Genomic DNA, 22,533 nt, shown 5'->3' with positions numbered 1-22,533 from the left:
GGATTCACAAGGGCTCAAAACTGCCAGAGTCTCCTGGGTGGAAGGCCCCTGGATGGACTCCAGAGCTTCCTCCTCCCTCTGGATGCTTGTGGGCCTCTGGGACAAGCCATGGGATGGTAGGGCAGCTGGAGTAAGCTCCAGAAGCCTCTGCATTATTTGGCGCTGCCAGCCCTGGAGGCGTAACATCATCTTCACCATGGTGTGAGACCCCTCAACAATGGATCTCTGCATCTGAACCAAGCTCTGGAGCCCCTCTACAATTGCTCCCTATGAGTGGGCTATGCACTTTAAGCCCTCAGCTATTGTTCTCTGGCTCCAAATTCCTGCCCCAGGCTTTCCACTGCAGTTATCATCCCTGCAGTGTTAGCCTGGGTGCCACGCAATGCTGGCGTTGTCTCCTGTGCCTGAAGGTTGTGGAACTCTTCCAAGTGGCCTGGCAGTTGACAAAATGTTGCTGACACCCCCCTGCAGTTCTCAGTTCTACCTTTGCATCTCCAGCATTGTGAGAACCTTTTGTAGAGACTTGGCATCTGGCGGGTGGCCAGTTTTATTCCTGGGATCCAGCAGACCTCCACCTGCCTAATCCCTTGGACATTTATGCCTCCAAGTGCTGTGCATCAGCAGCCGTGTGTTGCTCACCAGATAGTGACCTTGAAGCCTATCTGCTAAATCCACCCACCAAGGTGTGTATTTCTGTGCTGGTGGATGGTGTAAGTGATGTCTGTGACACCTGGCCGATGCTTTCCTTAGAGCTTTCCACTGAGATGCTGACTCCTAATGTCCTGGCCTCATCAGGTGTTAATCCTACAAGACAAGAAAAATGCTTCAATGCAAGGGAGGGACAAATGTCTGGGCAGGTTTGATCTCACTTGAGACAGGTCACGTGGATGAAGGTTCTGTGGATCCTCACTTCTGTGGTAAAGGCCAACCTCACAGGCACTCAGCTCTCTTGTATAGCTTCCCTGAGATCTCCTTTGCTCTCTCCTCAATGTGGAGATGCCGGCATTGGACTGGGGTGGGCACAGTAAGAAGTCTCAACATCAGGTTAAAGTCCAACAGGTTTATTTGGTAGCATAATGTGCTACCAAATAAACCTGTTGGACTTTAACCTGGTGTTGTGAGACTTCTTATTGTGCTCTCCTCTTAGGCAGTGAGGGACGCAACTCATGAACTCCCCTGCCGGTCTTCTCCCTTTCCCTTTTATTATGGGCTAACTTCTCCCACAAAAGCAGATGATTAAAAGCCTGATGACTGGCCAGCCTGCAGGGGTGTGTTGGAGGTGGTGGACAGGTGGCATATTTTGGTACTGTACCTTGACAGGAAGGTGTTGTGATGAGGAGTGCCAAGGGATTTGAGGAAGATGGTGGGGAGCTGGGTGCTGGAAGGCTCCAGGGTGTCAGGAAGTGGATTAATGTGGACATTCCAGGTATGACAGACAACACTGATGCCAGGATGTTACAGTTGGACACTCATCATTACAGCTCGAACAAGGTCATTCAGTGTCAGGCTGCTGGCATTGACCGCTCTAGCCACTGCATCAATAAATAAAAGCAAATTACTGCAGATGCTGGAATCTGAAATCAAAAGTGAAAATGCTGGAAAATCTCATCAGGTCTGGCAGCATCTGTATGAAGGGAAAAGAGCTGACATTTCGACCAAATGACCCTTTGTCAAAGCTAGAAGGCATAGAAAATGGGAGATATTTATACTGCAGGGTGAGGGAATGAAAGATGAGTCATAGCCACAAAACCAAAGGGAAAGATTGCTCATGGCAGTCCATAGAGAGAAAAGAAGGTGTGAATGGCCAAACAGCAGAGAAGCTGAAATCAGAGGGTAAGCTTGACAAATTATGACATGGGGGGGGAGGGGGGAAGAGATGGATGGTAGAGAGGTAAAACTGAGAAAAAGGGGGAAAAGAGGAAGCAAAGGGGGAGAAAAGGTGAGAAAAGGGAGGATAGTGTGGGGCGGGAAGAAAAATAAAGACAGACAATAAAGAAAAGGTAGAGAACAGTTAAAAATTAAATGAAATGAAAACAAAGGGGTTGAGGTGGGGTAGAGCCAATCATCCACATCCCAAGCTACATTTGCTTCCCTACTTCTGGATCACCTACTCACTCGGGGGTACAGGGTGGCCTGCCTCTCCTCCACTGCTTCCAGAAGTCGTCCACGATCTGCCTCCATGAAGCATGGAGCTGTTCTCTGTGCCGCCATCCTCCTGGCTGAGGGTGCAGAGGGAGTGTTTAAATGCAGCTCCCCTTTGTTTACAGTGCACAGTGTTCAGGTAAATCACATGCCTGGGAACTCCATACTTTCGTGTTTCATGTGGGTGTTCTTTCAGTGCACTAAGTGTGGAACGATTGCGAACTGATTCACGCCAAACATACTGGTGTGGATCGTACAGGTTTTCTCGCCCGAAATGCCTGGTCTGTCCTTTCCTTAGAGCTTTCCACCAAGGTGCTGACTCCTGATGGCTTGAGAGCAATAAATGCTGGCCAGCCAGTGATGCCCACATATGAATAAAAAAGAATTTTGGAAAATTCCGCTATCTGACTCTCAAGGGTTTCCAATCTCTATATTCAAAGACCTCACCTTGGAATTCTCTCCAATAATCTTTTCCACTTGGATGGTTTCAACAACGGCTCACCTCAAGATATAATTTTTTCCTTCTGAGTATCTGTTCTCTTGAATTTCCGAGTACACTTAAGCATCAACTTACGCTCACGGTTTCAGATTTTTGGCTATGCCAAAGTATCAGTGCTCCAAAAAGGTACATTTTTCCCCAACAGCCCGCAGCATGGAGCCACCAACTGCCTTCTCAGATCTTCAGGACTTCCCTTGAGTAGACTTCACGTACAGTCTCCTAACTTTTATGTTTTTCAATTACCTTTTCTTGGACTTTTCCCTTTTGATTAAAACTGACTGACTCATTAAAAATTGATCCCCCAAGAAGTGCTGTAGATCCATAAACTAATCTGGTGACATATCACAACACTCCAAGAGGGATCTACCCTTGATACTTGGCAGAAGCAAATATATCAAGCAGCAGAACATCCTGTACCTTAAATGTGACACTCTCCACAGCCTATAGAGCCAATAAAGAAACAGAATGATTTCATAAACTTGAATTAGAAATCCAAAGGGAAGAAAAAGAAAGGGAAGAAAATGGAGAGAGAGAAACATGAAAATTTTAAGAATTGCAAAGAGTAAGAGAAAGGCAAAGTCTTGAATTGCAAGAGAAGGAAGTCAAGAAATTTGAACTGGACAGAGAAAGACTTTGATGATGCGAATAAGGAGTCACAGATAGATTTGATGAGATGTCTGATTTAATTTGGCAAGGAACATTCACCTAGTTACTAAATTCAGTGAGGAAAGAGTTGAAATGTATCTTGGCTCATTGAGAATTTGCTTCCAAGTTGCAGCTGTCACAAGAAATTTGGACAACCCTAGTTTAAGGGATTTTGGTAGGAAAAGCATTGCCATTTGACTCTTTTTGATGAACAGCACATAAAGACTGTGTTCAATACATCCAAGGTTGAGGAAGGAATTGAATCAAACCTTTGTGTAATTTGCTAGTAAAAAAAAAAGTGTTTGGTCGATAGTATTGATGAAGTTGGTCCAAGATTTTGAAATACTTAGAGACTTGTTAATGGGGGAATTTAAAAACAGTATTCCTTTGGGAACCAAGAGGACCATGAAATTTCTAATGTATGAGGAAATCTTATGTCACTCTTTCACCTGTCAACTGGAAATTCAAATCTCTTTTTAAAGTTAAAGGTTTAACAGGCTATTTTAAAAATATTGGCATCGATCTTCCAAACAGGGACAATGGTCATCAGCTTGCACCTGGTCCAGATGTTTTTTTCAGGATGGTCTCACCATTGTGCAGGATACAGGCCCCGTGCTAGAGTCAACTGTTCCAGGTAACCATGCGGGATCATTTGCGTAATTCTTTACCAGAACTTTTTCCACCGGCCTCCAATTGCCTCTCCCAGCTGTTATTGTCATGGCCTTTATATTGGACTTCCTGTTGCTTCCCCCAACCCCACAGTTTGTGAATAGAAAATTTAACCTGGTGTGGAACCATCTGCCCATGAGCAATTCAATGGGTGCTATTCCTGTAGTGGCATCGGATGTTGTCCTACAATAAGATAACCAATTGGAGAGCTTGGTGTCTGTCCATTGATGCTGGTGACTTTTTTATTAAACCAGCTTTTAAAGTCTGTACTGCTCGACGATGGATGGTTTGTGCCATCCAGATAGGTCGACCCATTTGACTTCATGAACAGGGTGGAACTTCTGGCTGGCAAAAGCCAGTCAATTGTCAGAGACTAGCACCTCTGAGATCTTATGCGTCGCAAATGAGGTGCGAATGTTCTCTATTGTTATTGTTGTGTTAGCCGAATACATCCTATATATATGCCCATCCACTTGGAGTGGGCATCCACTATGACCAAAAATGTCAAGCCCATGAATGGGCCTACATAACCTACATACAGCCAAGTCCATGGTCTACCTGGGCATTCCCATGGGTGTAGGGAAGATGCTGGTGGCAACTTTTGTCCTTGCTTGGCACCAACCTATGAGTGCTACTATGTCCGCATCCATCCTAGGCCACCAAACATAGCTCCTGTACAGCATCTTCAGTTTGGACACTCCTGGGTGGCCGTGATGTAGTTCAGCCAGTATGGCATGGTGGCCCTGACTCGGAACAACCACTCGTGCCCCCCATAGCAGTATTCCATCTTCTACTCTGAGCTGCGCTCTTCTACACCAATAAGGGTAGAATTGGGGCTGTACTAGTCTTTGTTTGCCTCGTCAGGAAGTTAAGCAGTAGACTTAAAAGCAAGACCTCTCTTAGGATTACTCCCAGTACCATGTGCTAGCGAGTATAGAAATAGGAGGATAGTGCAGATGAATGCTTGGCTTAAGAGAGTTTTAAATTCCAGAATCACCCAGAACATTTCTGGGGAAGGTTGGGCCTGTACAAGCAGGACAGTCTACATCTGTTGGTATACAAAATGCGGGTAACTATAGGCTGGTAAGCTTAACTTCTGTAGTAGGGAAAATGCTTGAAGCTAACATTAAGGAAGAAATAGTAAGACATCTGGATATAAATTGTCCCATTGGGAAGACACAGTATGGGTTCGTGACTAATTTGGTGGAATTATTTGAGGACATTATGTGTGCAGTGGACAACAAGGAACCTGTGGATGTGATGCATCTGGGTTTTCAGATGGCATTTGACAAGGAGCTGCACCAAAGGCTGCTGCATAAAATAAAGGTGCATGGTATTACGGATAATGTATTAGCATGAATAGAGGATTGGTTAACTAACAAAAAGCAAAGAATGGGGGTAAATGGGTATTTTTCTGTTTGGCGATCAGTGACTAGTAGTGTGCCTCAGGGATCAGTGTTGGGACCACAATTGTTTACGATTTATATAAATGATTTGGAGTTAAGGATCAAGTGTAGTGTGCCAAAATTTGCAGATGACATTCAGATAAGTGATAGAGCAAAGTGTGCAGAGGACACTGAAAGCCTGCAAAGGGATATAGATAGTCTAATGAGTGGGTAAGGGTCTGGCAGATGAAATACAATGTTGGTAAATGGAAGGTAATCCATTTTGGTAGGAATAACAGCAAAATGGACTATTATTTAAATGGTAAAAAACTGCAACATGCTGCTGTGCAGAGGGACCTGGATATCCTTGGCATGAATCACAAAAAGTTGGTTTGCACGTGCAGCAGATAATTAAGGCGGCAAATGGAATTTTGTCCTTCATTGCTAGAGGGATGGAGTTTAAGACAGGGAGGTTATGTTGCAGCTGTATAAGGTGCTGGTGAGGCCACACCTGGAGTACTGTGTACAGTTTTGGTCCCCTTACTTGAGAAAGGATATACTGGCACTGGAGAGGGATGCAGAGGAGATTCACTAGGTTGATTCTGGAGTTGAGAGGGTTGGTTTATGAGAGAGTCTGAACAGACTGGGACTATACTCATTGGAATTCAGAAGAATGAGGGGAGATCTTATAGAAACATAAGATTATGAAGGGAATAGATAAGATAGAAGCAGGGAGGTTGTTTCCACTGGCGGGTGAAACTAGAACTAGGGGGCATGGCCTCAAAATAAGGGGGAGCAGATTTAGGACTGAGTTGAGGAGGAACTTCTTCACCCAAAGGGTTGTGAATCAGTGGAATTTCCTACCCAGTGAAGCAGTTGAGGCTACCTCATTGAATGTTTTTAAGGCAAGGATAGATAAATTTTTGAACAGTAAAGGAATCAAGAGTTATGGTGAGCAGGTGGGTAAGTGGAACTGAGTCCACAAAAAGATCAGCCATGATCTTATTGAACGGCAGAGCAGGCTTGAGGGGCCAGATGGCCTACTCCTTTCCTAGTTCTTATGGATGATTGGAGGGGTGGTTTTTTTATTCATTTGTGGGACATGGGTGTCGCTGGCCGTCTTTGTTATCTATCTGTTCCAGGGTTGAGTGCAGGGCCAGGGAGATGGCATCTGCTGTGGACCTGTTGCGGCAGTAGGCAAACTGTAGTGGATCCAGGCAGACCAGGAGGCTGGAATTGATTCATGCCAAGACTAGCCTTTCGAAGTACTTCATAATGACGAATTTCTGAGCCACCATATGATAGTCATTAAGGCATGCTGCTTGGTTTTTCTTTTGAACTGGGATGATGGTTGTCTTCGTGAAGCAGAGAGGGACCTCAGATTGTTGTAAAGAGAGGTTGAAGATGTCTGTGAATACACCCGCCAGCTGATCCGTGCAGGATCTGAGTGCTCCTCTGGGTACCCCATCTTTATATGCTCTGTTTGTGAACAGAATTTCCACTCACCTGAAGGGGCTTGGAGCTCTGAAAGCTTGTGTGGCTTTTACTACCAAATAAACCTGTTGGACTTTAACCTGGTGTTGTTAAACTTCTTACTGTGTTTACCCCAGTCCAACGCCGGCATCTCCACATCACGTGTACCCCATCTGGGCCAGTCACCCAGAACTTCGGTGAGGCCACAGCTAGTATACGGAGTTCATTTCTAGTTGCTGCATTATTGGAAGCATGTGATTGAGGGGGTATAGAGGAGATTCACCAGGATGTTGCCTGGAGTAGAGCATTTGACTTAAAAGGAGGGGTTGCATAGGCTTGTTTTTTTTTCCATTGGAGCAGAGAAGACTGAGGGGCAACCTGATCAAGATGTACAAGATTATGAGGGACATGGACAGAGTGGATAAAGAGCGGCTGTTCCCCTTAGTTGGAGGGTCAGTCACAAGGGGACATAGGTACAACATGAGGGGCGGGGGGGGGTGGATGAGGAGAATCTTTACCAAGAGGGTGGTGACAGTCTGGAATGCACTGCTTGGGACAGTGGTAGAGGCGGGTTGGTTCACATTGTTTATAAAGTACCTGGGTGAGCATCTGCCAGCACTTGGCCCCATAGCCTGGAATGTTATGATGTTTCTAATGTGCTCAGGTGTTTCTAATGTGTCAGTGCAGACACGATGGGCTTGAGGACCACTTTGTGCTGTATAATTCTATGATGTGGCGATGCCAGCATTGGATTGGGGCGGTATACAACACCAGGTTAAAGTCCAACAGGTTTATTTGGAATCTTGAGCTTTCAAATCACTGCTCCTTCATCAGGTGAGTGGAGGTTAGTTGACAAACTCAGCATATACTAACTAACCTCCACTCACCTGATGAAAGAGCAGTGCTCCGAAAGCTTGTGACTCCAAATAAATCTGTTGGACTGTAACCTGGTGTTGAGAGAGATTTCTTATGTATGATTCTCTGATTACAACCAATCCTTTTTCAATGTGGGTGAACTTTCTTTCTGCTATGGCAGAGGTCCTGGGGACATATGCTATTGGGTGTTCCTCTCCATTTGACCATCTATGCAATAAAATTGCCCTGATGCCATATGGAGATGTGTCACAGATTAGCACCAACTCTTTGAAGATCAGAATGTGTTAAGACATTCAACGATGACAGCTGTTGCTTTATTTTCTTAAAAGCAAGGACTTGACAGGCAGACCAATCCATACTTGATCCTTTTCTGGCAGTTGATGTAGCGGAATCAAGATGGAGGCTTGGTTTGGTACGAATTTTCTGTAGTATGTCACCAGCCCTAAAAATGAGCATAACTCCTGGATGGAGGTGGGAGCCAGGGCATCTTTAATCACCTGCACCTAGTCTGCCAAAGGATGTAGACCCAGGTAGGGTTTGTAACCCAGGTAGGGTCACTCGAGGTACTGGGAAGATATATTTCTCCCTCCTTAAGTCCACACTGGTTCTTAAAAATGACAAAAGACTTCCTCCAGGTTCTCGAAGTGTTCTGCCTTAGAGGCCCCTTAGAGTATTGATTGTGGAATATTTGTGAATCCTCATCCAACTGCAAATAAGCAATACTTATATTTAATTTCAAGAACAAAAGTCCAACTTTGCATACAAATTCTTGCTCAGGTGAATTGGGTATTTGTCCAGCTGTGAATAGCAGCTTATTGTTTGTGTAAAATCCCCACAAAGATGGGCTGAACCATCTGGCTTCAAAATAGCAAACTGGACAGGTTTTATGATACCTTCTCTTTCCAGTCTTCTAATTTCTCTTTCCACTTTGTCCCTTAAAAGCAAACAGTATTCGGCTGGCCTTGCAAAATCACAGGACTGAGTCCTGGCCAACATGCAAGGTCACTTTAGCTCCTTTTATGGTTCCTACCCCTTCTCAGAAAACATCCAGATATTTAAGCAAGACTTCACTCAAGCAACCATTTTCTAACTGCAAGAGGTTTACCCAAACCAAGTGGATTTCTCTCAACTAGTTTCACTCCATTAGGCTCGGGTCTGAGCCCTCCACTACCACAAGTGGTAACTGAACCAGTTGTTTTCCATAAGGACAGGAACAAAGATTTTATCCACAACTCAGAGGTTCCCCTGTCGCCAAGGTCTTGATTTAAAAAGTTAAGGGTTGGAGCCCAGAGTGAATTTTACTGAATACTGCTTCAAGCACTGATACAGTCACACTTGTATCGACCTCCATTTGATCTTATGGTTATCTTAATTGGGTCTGATTTGGACATTGGCTATGCAGTTTAATTGTACCTGTTGGATGCAAGTGGGCCTTCCAGGGTGTGCACTCTCCTGGACACCAGCCTACCTGTCATTTTCCTAAAGCTAGATCTTGAAAGCTTACTTTGCTGCTCCGACTCCAGATACCAGCAACAGTTACAGTGCCTTGCCAGGCAGGATTCTGAAGTGGCTGTTGACTGGTCAAAACTTAGCTTTGGGGTTGTCCAGCTGGCAGACCTAGGTTTACTTGTATCTGGATCCTTCCTGAGGGAGGCTATGTAATCACTTGTGCTCAAGTGGTGGATTCCAAACTCAGTCGTGCTGGCGTGACTGTCCACTTCCATCAGGATACCTTGCAACTCATATGCCCCACTTGCAGCATTTTCAAACAATAAGGCAAGCTGTAGCATCTATTTTAAGTCCATTTGGGCTTTCAGCAACAAGTAGTTTTGGATAGTTAAATTATTTATCCAACATACCAAACAGTCCCTTAGCATCTCATTAACTGTCAACCCAAATTCACAAGCTTCTGCCTGTCATCTTAACCTTATTACATAAGTCATAATTGCCTGCCCAATCTTTTTGACACAGTTAATTATTACCTCAAACAAGGATTTATTTTCCTGTTGAACCAAATAAACAAAATCAAACTAACTTAGGGACAACTCAAAGAGGGCAGCTCCCTAAAAGGAGGGGGAACCACCCAAAACAAAAAACAAAGCAGAAAGGAAACTTAAAATATCAAATTAAAATGTGATTGAAGGGATCAATAATACACCACAGTCCCTGCAGTGCCCAGCCAGAGGCCAGTGTCGCTTCACCAGATTACCTTTGTTTGCCAACTCTATTCCATACCTAGAGTTCTTCAGGTGCACAATCAGAATCCAAAGTGCCAGAAGATCTGACACTCCCACTTTTATATATAGACGAGGCACCCTGATTGGGCAGGCAATTATGACCAATCTTTTTGACACAGGCAATTATTACCTCAATCAGGGATTTATTTCGATACCAACCAAGTAAACGAACTCAAACTAACTTAGGGACAAAGTAAAAGGGGCAGCTCCCCAAAAGGAAGGGGGAACAGCCCGAACCAAAAACAAAGTCGAAAGAAAACTTAAAACATCAAATTAAAATGTGATTATCGGGGTTGATAATGCACCCCAGCCCCTGTGGTGCCCAGCGAGTGCAGAAGGCGTTACCTCAATCAGGGAGCTCAACACCAAGATGACCTTATTAGCCTCGTTGAAGTAATTACACAAACCTGAATACCTATAGTTACTGCTGATGTAGCTTGGTCCATATATGAAGTCCAGTCTAATGTAGCATAGGCAGCATCCACCCAGATCTAATAGATCAAACCCCCTAAGTTTAGAAGAAAACTCCAAAGTGTAGGAAGGTAACCCTCAATAAAAGTATTAAGAATGTCTATTCCTTTGTCATTTGCAGCTCTATTTTTGCCTTTCTTCCACCAGTGGGTTTCAGGAAGCCCAGTAAAACAGGGGATCACATCTTGAATTTACAAATCTGTGTCAAAATCACCTGAATGCATATGTTAGTTGCTACTCCACTTCTCTGGAGAGGGGTTGTGTGTAGGCAGCCTATTGCACTGGAGTGAAACCTGGAAGTCAACAGTTTGGAGCCAATTTCTGGGCATGGTGTCAAGTGCGCAGCTTTAACACCCCATCCACTCTCAAACCCACGCATTTCCTAGTGTTAAGTTCTCCCAGTGATTCTAGTGGGCAAATTTTCATCAGATTATGTACTATTAGATTATGTACTATTATGTACTTATGTAGCTATGTACATAGCTTTAAATTGAGGGGTGAGAGATATAGGACAGATGTTAGAGGTAGGTTCTTTACTCAGAGAGTAGTAAGGGCGTGGAATGCCCTGCCTGCAACAGTAGTGGACTCGTCAACATTAAGAGCATTCAAATAGTTATTGGATAAACATATGGATGATATTGGAATAGTGTAGGTTAGATGGGCTTTAGATTGGTTTCACTGGTCGGCGCAACATCGAGGGCCGAAGGGCCTGTACTGCGCTGTAATGTTCTATGTTCTATCCATTGAATGAGTTTTATTATCTCTATACAACAAGTCAAAAGGTGATTTTCAAACACGTTTGTTTAATGCATCCAATTGACGATTTTCATTCGAACAGATAATAAGTTGCTGGGATAAATCTCTGTTGCACCCATATTCAGGATAGAAAACAGTGATAGAAATTACCAAGGGCATATAAAATATGTGAAATGCCATGTTACTCATGATTTTCAGGTGTTGTGAGCTTGAAATAAGTGTTATAACTGTAAAAGAATATAAGAAATTTGAGGAAGAGCAGGCTATTCAGCCCTCTAACATGCTCTCACAATACAATCATGGTTGATCTATCTTAATTCCATCTTCCTGCACTTACCTCAAATCCACTAATTCTTTTAGTATCCAAAAATCTATTGCTTTCTGCCTTGAATATAGTCAATGTCTTAACTTCACAGTCCTCCAGGGTAGGGAATTCCAAAAATCCACAACCCTCTGAGTGAAGAAATCTCTCCTCATCTCAGTCCTAAATGATCGACATCTAATCCAGTAGAGGAGAGCTGCCAACTGCTGTTCCCCAGTCAGGACCGTCATCCAAAGGGTATCACCGCGAGAGCATTGTGGCAGGAGGTGGCAGCTGCATTAAATGCCAGGAGCCTGACATCTGTAAGAAGAAACTGTATGACCTTCTTCAGGCAGCAAGGGTGAGTGTGCATCCCATTCTGAAACCTGCACATGTTCGGTATGGATCTCAAACCATTCTTAGAAACAAAGCCCCACCCCCAACCAAGATCTGCATCTAACCCCTTATCTCCCCTCAGCTAGCACCCCCCAGTGGAAACCCTTTTCCCCGAACTGCCAACACAAGGTCCGAAACACAGGTACACATTGCACACCATGCACTTTAATAGGTTAGGGCCGGTCAAGGACAGTGGTGGGAACTTGTGTATGGAATCAGTAGAGATAGGCGAGGTGATGAATGAATACTTTTCTTCAGTGTTCACCAAGGAGAGGGGCCATGTTTTTCAGGAAGAGAAGGTGTTACAGGCTAATAGGCTGGAGGAAATAGATGTTCGGAGGGAGGATGTCTTGGCAGTTTTGAATAAACTGAAGGTCGATAAGTCCCCTGGGCCTGATGAAATGTATCCTAGGATTCTTTGGGAGGCGAGGGATGAGATTGCAGAGCCTTTGGCTTTGATCTTTGGGTCCTCGCTGTCCACGGGGATGGTGCCAGAGGACTGGAGAGTGGCAAATGTTGTTCCTCTGTTTAAGAAAGGGAATAGAAATGACCCTGGTAATTATAGACCGGTTAGTCTGACTTCGGTGGTTGGTAAATTGATGGAAAAGGTCCTTAGGGATGGGATTTACGACCATTTAGAAAGATGCGGATTAATCCGGGATAGTCAGCACGGATTTGTGAAGGGCAAATCGTGCCTCACAAATTTGATAGAATTTTTTGAGGAGGTAACTAGGTGTGTTGATGAAGGTAGGGCGGTTGATGTCATATACATGGATTTTAGTAAGGCGTTTGATAAGGTCCCCCATGGTCGGCTTATGATGAAAGTAAGGAGGTGTGGGATAGAGGGAAAGTTGGCCGATTGGATAGGTAACTGGCTATCTGATCGAAGACAGAGGGTGGTGGTGGATGGAAAATTTTCGGACTGGAGGCAGGTTGCTAGCGGAGTGCCGCAGGGATCGGTGCTTGGTCCTCTGCTCTTTGTGATTTTTATTAATGACTTGGAGGAGGGGGCTGAAGGGTGGATCAGTAAATTTGCTGATGACACCAAGATTGGTGGAGTAGTGGATGAGGTGGAGGGCTGTTGTAGGCTGCAAAGAGACATAGATAGGATGCAAAGCTGGGCTGAAAAATGGCAAATGGAGTTTAACCCTGATAAATGTGAGGTGATTCATTTTGGTAGGACTAATTTAAATGTGGATTACAGGGTCAATGGAGACTGTGGAGGAACAGAGAGATCTTGGGGTCCATATCCACAGATCTCTAAAGGTTGCCACTCAAGTGGATAGAGCTGTGAAGAAGGCATATAGTGTGTTAGCTTTTATTAACAGGGGGTTGGAGTTTAAGAGCCGTGGGGTTATGCTGCAACTGTACAGGACCTTGGTGAGACCGCATTTGGAATATTGTGTGCAGTTCTGGTCACCTCACTATAAGAAGGATGTGGAAGCGCTGGAAAGAGTGCAGAGGAGATTTACCAGGATGCTGCCTGGTTTGGAGTGTCGGTCTTATGAGGAAAGGTTGAGGGAGCTGGGGCTGTTCTCTCTGGAGCGGAGGAGATTGAGGGGAGACTTAATAGAGGTTTATAAAATGATGAAGGGGATAGATCGAGTGAACGTTCAAAGACTATTTCCTCGGGTGGATGGAGCTATTACAAGGGGGCATAACTATAGGGTTCACGGTGGGAGATATAGGAAGGATATCAGAGGTAGGTTCTTCACGCAGAGAGTGGTTGGGGTGTGGAATGGACTGCCTGCAGTGATAGTGGAGTCAGACACTTTAGGAACATTTAAGCGGTTATTGGATAGGCACATGGAGCACACCAGGATGGTAGGGAGTGGGATAGCTTGATCTTGGTTTCAGATGAAGGTCGGCACAACATCGTGGGCCGAAGGGCCTGTTCAGTGCTGAAATGTTCTATGTTCTATGTAATATGTTAATGCTTGCAATCCACCTTATGTTCCCACAGGAGAAAACCACACACAACCAGTGAGAGAGGACACAGATTGGTGGCGGTGTGCCTGAGCTGCGACAGCTGACCGGGTTTGAGCAGCATGCCATGGAGCTAGCAGGGGGTGATTCAACAGCCAGAATGATGACTGACAGCCAGGTCGCCGTCCGTTTGCAAGTGAGCATTAGCTTAGCCCTCTTCCTAAGTCCTCTTCGAAGAAGTGCGATGCTGCACTGGATGCTTCTGGGACAATTACTGGTGAGCACATCACAGACACTGATGCACATCGGTGGAGACGGGCACATCCGAGGGCTCAGGCACACAGAGGCCTACTAAAGATAAGGATTCAGCTGTCCCCAAACCAGATGCCAGGCCTCAGGGTCCGTTCATCTCAAGGCTGGTGGAGATGCATCAGCAAACCCGGGGAGTTGTGGAAGGGCTGTCAGCAACCATGCTGCAATTGGAAGGCTGCTTAGGGAAGTCCAACAGAGTGCTGTTGCAGGAGGTGGTGCCAACAGAATGCAAACCAGACCAACACTGCAAAGGTGGCGTAAGTAGTGGAAAGTCTGGGTCAGGATCTGTCCTCATGGGTGGCAGGGTTCAGGTCTTCCTGGAGACACAGCAGGCCACAGCTGAGGGTGTTGCCTGCATCCAGGAGGCACATTGTGCCATGGATGTTGGAGATATGTGTTGGAGACACTGCTGGCCATGGCTGAGGCTTTCGCTGGCATTCTGGAGACACAGCTGGCCGTGGCTGTGAGCCTCGACAACTTAGCCCAGTCTCAGAGGGCTAATGCTGAGGGGCTCCAGAGCCTCACTCGCTCACAGAATGCTGTGGGAGAGGGGCTCCAGAGCTTGGCCCAGTCTCAGAGGGCCAAGGCTGAGGGCACACAGACCATGGAGCAGATGCATGTGGGGCTCCAGGATTGGTGGAGCCAGGTGACGCCGGAGCTCCTGGAGCTCAGTCCAGCTACTCTGGCATCCCATGGAGTGTCCCCAGGGCCTCTTGGCACTCCAGAGAGGAGGAAAGGCTAAAGTCCATGCCGGGGTCCTCCACCCAGGGGATTCTGGACATCCCTAGACCTTCTGATTCCCCCTTCCTCACACCAGGGCATCTCAGGGCCATCACAGGCAACAGGACGTTGATCACAGCTGGACACCTATTATTTCTGATGTGCATCCTGGGGAAGCACCTTGAAGAAGCAGTGGGCCACACAAAGTTAGAAAGCTGTAGGTTCACTAAGAGGTCACAGGTGAAGGTTACCAGTAGTCAGGGTTGCTTTGGGCTAAATGTTAAGAACACAATAAATTTTTATTTGCACCTCACTGCTGTGATTAATGTGCCTCTGGTTCTCCCCCCCGCACAGAAGTGAGTGCTCCCCGTTTCCATGCGTCAAGGCACTGACTGTGTGAAACTTGGCCACATGTTACAGAAGGTCTCGGACCTCCGCACTGGCATATGCCTGTCCTACCTTCCCCAACATCCACCACTGGCATTATGCCTGCCCTACCTTCCCCAACATCCACCAGACTCTTGTTGAAACTGGACCCCCTGCACCCCTCCCCCCAGTGATTGTCCCACACACTTGTATTCCCAAACCTTACTGCTGCGTGGACCAAGGTAGTAGTGTGCATTCGGAGAACAGGTAAGAATCAGGCTTGAGTGGCACCAGGGGCAGGATCAGCGAATAATCATCATCCTCCAGCCTTCAACCAAGACTCGCTATCATTGCCAACCCAGGCCCACTAACAAGCTTTGGTGTTTCTGGGGGACAGTGTGGTGAGATGAGAGAGGGTGGGGAAGGGTCATGTGGTTTGACAGGCCTTTTTGGGGTGGAGGAGGAATGGAGGCTGTATTTGCTCCTGGGGGTGGTGGAAGTGTGTTTGTAGCAGCCCCTACACTGCATCAGCTACATGAAGCGGGTTGCTATGAAGGTGTCCCTCGCTGCGCTGCCCTGCAAGACACCTGCCATCACTGCCTGCCCTTCATCCTCTGGCTGCTCATACGGCAGGACGTCCACCTTGCCCCCTCGCCGCTCCTCCTCCTCCTCCTCCTGCTCCAGCTGGTCTCCCCACTGCTGCACGATGTTGTGCAGAGCGCAGCACATAATGATGAGGCATGCACTGGATTGTACTGCAGGACACCCCCAGAGCGGTCTGATCTTCCGTAGGTCGATGCGCCGCTCTATTATGGACCGAGTGGCAGCATGGGCCTCATTGTATCAGGTCTCTGACTCGGTCTCGAACCTCCGCACTGGCATCATTAGCCACAATCTCAGTGGGTAACCCTTGTCCCCCACGAGCCATCCCAGCAGCCTGGGCTGGTCTTCAAAGAGCCCAGGGATTTCCAACTGCCTCAGCATGAAGCTGTCATGGACACTCCCTGGGTGTCATGCATCGACCTACATGATGCTCATTTGATGGTCGTCAACAATCTGCACATTGAGGGTGGAACCCTTTGCAGTTGATGAATGGCTGCGGTGTTCCTTGTGGGGCCCACAGGGTGATGTGGGTCCCGTCCACTGCTCCTTGGACATTGGGAATCTCTGCAATGGCTGCGAAGCTTGCAGCTCGGGCCTCTGCTGTCCATGGCCTACATCAAAATGAATGTATTGTCCTGCCCGGGTGTACAGGGCATCCGTGACCTGCTGCACACATCTGTGCACGGAAGCCTGAGAGATCCCGCAGAGGTCGCCACTGGGTGCCTGGAAGCACCCAATGGCATAAAAGTTAAGGGCAGCTGTCACTTTCACTTCCATAGGGAGCAGGTGGCCGCTTCTCCCCTCAGGTGCCAGGTGTGCGAGCACCTCACACAGGTGTCGTACCATGCTCTTCGCGGTCGCAGCCAGCGACAGGGCCTCGAAGGAATGCCGGGTCCGGTACCTCCTTGCCCTCTGCATCCTCCGTCTTCTGGGCACCCTTTTGGGAGACTGCTCTCCCACCTCCTGGCCCTCAGCATCAGCCCCCCACCCTCCTTCCTGAGGGACTGCCAATGGCTGCTCCTGTGGTGGCCTCCTCACGCCCTCCACCTCCTGAACTGCTTCCTTCTCCTCAACCGCCACCATGATCGCCTGCTCCAAGTCAAACAGTCCAAGATCCATTATGCACAGTGGGTTTGGACAGAGCAAAGAATGATAGATTAATGTCATTGGCTACATAGACCCAGTACCACTCCAATCCCTCACTGGGACCAGTACCTCCGCTTGTGGGTGCTGACAACACCACAAAGTCCATGGTGCCATGCATGAATATTTAGGTTGTATGAAATTACCATCATGAAAACAGCTGGCACAGAGAGTATGCAGATTGGTGTGCAGCTATGGGCACTGCGCATCCTTGAGCCATTGCCACATGTGAAACTCTAGCATCCTTTCCAGGTATGTGTTGCTGGTCAGGGACACGGGGCAGATTCCATGCAGTATGAGTGTCTGTGTCAACCTGGGCACCCCTGCTTGGAGCACCAGCTGCTTGAATTGATTAGCCCTCGGTCAGCAAATGGTGCATGGCTCCACCACCCCCCAAAACCCCAGCATTCAGTGCTTTCCTTGAACACAACCCGCAGCAAGAACAAAGCAACAACACAGTGGTTGCAGAGAGCAGCCTGACCAGGATTCAGATAAGGGAGCCTCCCCCAGACAGCACTAAAAAAGTAGAATGCCCCTCCCACCCCCCCCCCCCCCCCCCAGCTGAGATAGTATGTAACATTTCTGGTCCACAGGACAGCACCTAAAGACATCCAGGAGGTAGCCCACAGCAAGCATTTCTATGATTCTAATGCGAAAATCTGTTGACCTCGGGCGGGATTTTCTGGTTTCGATACAAATCCCGCCCGAGGTCACTTGTCTCTTATGTCATCATTATGGGACATGCTGTTTACACTGTCTTACACATTAACTCATTCAACCCTAGTACTATATTCCACACCCCCCCCCCCCCAAGTCTTTATCTGTAAATGTTTTTAACATTCATACTCACTTATTGTGCCATCTCCTCTCAAAGCTTGGACTTCATAGATTCAATTTTTCAGGAAGCTTCACTTCTCTCCCTGAACCTGTTTTGTTGGACCTGGAAGATCAGGTAGATGGATAGGGGCAGATGTACTTTCTAAGTCACCACTGTTGGTGAATGTGGCATTGGAACAAAGTATTCTGACATGAATGGCAAGTCATAAAGGAGTGAGGCATGAAGAGGGGCATGTCGGGATCATGAAGGGGAACTCATTGATATGGCCCCAATGCACTGATGCCAATGATCCATGTCGGGGAGTGGGTGGGGTAACATGCTGCTGATGGGTGGGGGGGGGGGGGGGCGGAGTGAGGTGGTTCCCGATGTCTGTGGGGGAGAGAGGGGATCACCCAATGCACTGTGAGATCAGGGCATCATTTCAAAATGGTACCCAATCGCTTTGCAGCCAGGCTCACCAACAGGTTTAGCCCCCATCCCCCTCTGAACCGGCATTCAACTCTACTCTCCAAAAACTGACTAAATGTTGAACTATTGTGGTCCAGTCCATGGGGCCTCTGGTTTTCCCACTATTATGAGTTTTAGAAGGCAATCTTACCAAAGTGTCAAACAAGTGTGAAAACTGGAAAGAATCATACCACCTTTTGGGCAAGCTCCCAAGCACAACCGCACGTTACTGAGAGAAAAAAAAGCCCAAATGTGATTCTCACTGGTAAGGGGAGCAGCTGGAGATTATTCATGCCAACAAACTGGTTGCTGAGTTCTAGGGGCACCATTGTGCCCCCACCCCGATCTACAATACACAGTATACTGGGAGATCTGCCACTCCCAGCACGTCCTGGACATCACCCACCCCCGCAACCCCCCCCCCCCCTCCATCCTGCCGATTCCCCCCACCCCCTCAATTTCCACCCTGGCCGATTGCCACCCCCACCGATCACTACACCGGCCAATTGCTGCCCCCCCCACCCCCTCGATTGCCACCCTGTCCGATCGCAGCCTCCATGCCCCCGACCACCTACTGAGCCGAACCCCACCCCCCAATGCAGCATTCCCCACTTCCCCCCCCCCCCCCCCCCCCCCCCCAGGAGCTCCACCACATTGTCTCTCCATCATGTCCCCGCCCACCCATCATGGTTCTGCCCCTACCATAGGCCCACCACTTCAGGCCTCACCCCTTCAGGCCCCAACACTTCCCCTCAAGCCTCAACCTCTCAGCACTGTCAAGGTGCCTGGCTAACACTCTCAAGATGCCAGGCTGGAAGTGGCTGGCACTGCCCAAGAGGCGCTGCCTGACCCTGCCCCCAATTACCTGGGGGGCTTCAATGGCCTCTGGTCCCACCTATGGCATCATGTCAAGTCCCCATTGCTGGAGACCATACCTGATCCTCACCGGTGAGGACGTCGATCGATGAGCAGATAAGGGCAAATGAGTCCAGGTGATAGCATCCGGGACTTGCTAATCATATTTAAATTACCTATTGAATATTGAAATATTTATTTTGCTGGCAGAATGAGGCTGGTAACATCATGAGCAGTGAAAAACCTGGCACGGACCCAATTTTTCATCTCTCACCCTATCTTACCAGCTCGCCACATCAATCAACCATCGGGCCAAGCTGAAAAGGTCATTTCTAGTCTTTTCTTTGGGAACATTTTGCTCACAATGTTTCCAGTATACATTTTCCCTTGCATTGGAGCAATGCCTGTAATGTTCCCTTGATGTGTAGTTTGACCCCTCCTGGATTGCAGTTGGCTTCAGAAATTGTATTAATAATCATGATTCTTTGCTCTGCTATTCAGAGAAAAGTTGGTGATGTCTCCATTGACATAAATATCTGCATTCCAGAATGTGTACTCGTGACCTTTGATCTCACCAAGGAAACTTTTTTGTTCCTCTTCTGGATGAAGTTCCTCAATTTCATTTATGGCCTGTTTGTAAAGAAGTTTTCCTTAACACTTGTAAAGTTAGTGGATTTACTTCTCAAAATGTCCAATCCTTTTGCAGAAATGTGCTTATTGGGCACCATTCTCATCTGAGGGTCTTTTTGGCACCATTGTTTTGGCATGGTTTGATGGTATCTTGTACTTTCCATCCAAATGGTTCCTTATTTTCTGATGTTTCGCTTACACTTGAGTTTTTTATGGAGCTGCCCCTCTTTAGGGCAGATCAGCTGCAGACAATTTGGCAGAGCATTCCAGCAAGTTACATGGGGTACAGGTTCATAGCTCCTTGAAAGTGGAGTCACAGGTGGATAGAGTGGTGAAGAAGGCATTCAGCATGCTTGGTTTTATTGGTCAGAACATTGAATACAGGAGCTGGGACGTCTTGTTGAAGTTGTACAAGACATTGGTAAGGCCACACTTGGAATACTGTGTACAGTTCTGGTCACCCTATTATAGAAATTATATTATTAAACTAGAAAGAGTGCAGACAAGATTTACTAGGATGCTACCGGGACTTGATGGTTTGAGTTATAAGGAGAGGCTGGATAGACTGGGACTTTTTTCTCTGGAGCGTAGAAGGCTGAGGGGTGATCTTATAGAGGTCTATAAAATAATGAGGGTCATAGATCAGCTAGATAGTCAATATCTTTTCCCAAAGATAGAGGAGTCTAAAACTAGAGGGCATAGATTTAAGGTGAAAGGGGAGAGATACAAAAGTGCCCAGAGGGGCAATTTTTTCATACTTAACAAGTGTTTAGACAGTTACATGGGTAAGATGGGTATAGAGGGATATGGGCCAAATGCGAGCAACTGGGATCAGTTGAGGGGTTTAAAAAAAGAGCGGCATGGACAAGTTGGGCTGAAGGGCCTGTTTCCATGCTATAAACCTCTATGACTATGACTCTATGACTACTTTAATGCTTAATGAACTGTATGGTCATTGGAGGTTTCCTGAGCCAAGGTTTCTCTTTATTTCTCAGTATTGCCCTATTCTGTTCATGGACCTCTGTTTGTCTCACCAACTGCATTGCTTTGTCATAGATTAGATCTTCCGAAAATTTCAATAGGTCTGTTAGGGTATCCTCAGTAACACTGTCTATAATCTGGTCTCATATTTATTTTGTTTTTAGGTTTCCATGCTTGCAATCTTCAGCTAGTCAACAAAGGTCATAAATAAAATCATCTACTTGTTCACTTATGTACTCTTTTGTTGAATTTGGCCCTTTCCAGAATCCTGTTCCTCCTCAAGTTTAAGCATTATTCAAAGGCTTTTAAGACTTTAAGGTCTTATTAATGCCTTGGCTTGCAATAACATAGGGTGGAATTTTCCCATCCCGCCCGCCACAGGAAACGTAGCAGGTGGGAAATGGACCATGCAAAAGTCTGTTGACCTCAGTTGGGAATTTCAAGCCTTGGGGTGAGTGCGGCTGGAAAATCCTGCCCATAATCTTCAGTTTTTGCAATATTTTTGCAATGGAGTGAAGTTCAGGTTGAGACTTATTGTCCAGCCTTGAAGCAATTAAGAACCCCAAGTATCTATTTTTCTCCAAAATGCCTAATTCGGAGTTTGATTTTCTCCTTCAATATGTCGAAACCTCTCAGATAATGTCAATTTGGAAACATTGGCTGTTCTACATTTCTAACTGGTTTGCTTTAAGTTTTAAGCTTTTTTTTGCAGCAATTGCATTTTCCCATGAAGAGCAGCCTTACACTGAGACCTGCTGTAGTCGCTGTCTCTTTTTGTTATTTGCTCCTTCAACTCTGCAAAGTCTTAAAACGCTTGCTGAAGTATTTTGTATTTTTGTTTGCTGCCTTGTGGGCACCACAGCTAATGATGCCGATCTCGGACCTCAGGGGTACCAAAACCCATACTTGCTAAGAATGTGGTATTTGCCCAGATGCAGTAAGCTGTGGTTCCCAACCTACTCAGAAACACAGCACACTTCAATGAAACACCCACTATTTTTCAACTGAATCAATTGCTCATAAACATCACATTTACTTACATGAATAATAGTGGGCATGTTGAGTTCATGATTGAAGTTCTTTGAAAGAATTTGAATAAATTAAATTATTATAAAATAAACACCACCTGTTGAACCTTGATATGAATTCCAAACACAATCAGTGACAGTACTAACTGAGCTCATTTTGGAGAGTTTAAATGCCTGTTACCAGAACTCAGGCTCACCTGAACATAAATGTACCAACTGCCTCTTGGAACATTACTCCATGTTTCAGAATTTCCACTTTTTGTTTCTGGATGATATTTCACTGAAAGTAATGATCTTTCAGTTATTCCTGTTGTAATGGTTCCGGCAATGTTCAATTCAAATTAAATCCTTTGGTGTTTGTTCTTGAAGTATTTGGTTTGTTCAAATTCTCTCAAAAAAACTTTAACCATAAACTCAACATGCACACTATTGTTTAAAATATTGTTTAAAGCAGGGGCTGAATAGCAGACCCTTGCAGGAAGCAGGTCAGCAATATAAATATCTTAGTAAGGCTGGGCAACTCTGATGAACCTTGTTAAAAATACTTTCTGGCTGGTGGGCTTTCTTCAGTAGACCCCACACACAACAATGAAGGCACCAACAATCTGTGATCAAAACCAGTGGAGAAATTGAAACAGTCCATAGTTATGGGGAATGACTCCCTCCGCCTTGTCAGGTGTAGCCATTGTCCACAATCTAAATCACTGCATGGTCATTGGTTAAGTCCCTTTCCGGTCACTGGACTGGACATCACAATCCCCAATATTCCCTCCCTGCCCTCCACATAGACAGATAAAAGACCATTTTACTATGGATTTGACTTGTTCCTGATAG

Source organism: Mustelus asterias, chromosome 9 (assembly GCF_964213995.1).
Source record: "Mustelus asterias chromosome 9, sMusAst1.hap1.1, whole genome shotgun sequence".
Classification (NCBI taxonomy): domain Eukaryota; kingdom Metazoa; phylum Chordata; class Chondrichthyes; order Carcharhiniformes; family Triakidae; genus Mustelus; species Mustelus asterias.
The sequence above is the reverse complement of the archived record's forward strand: the minus strand, read 5'-3'. Positions refer to the sequence as shown.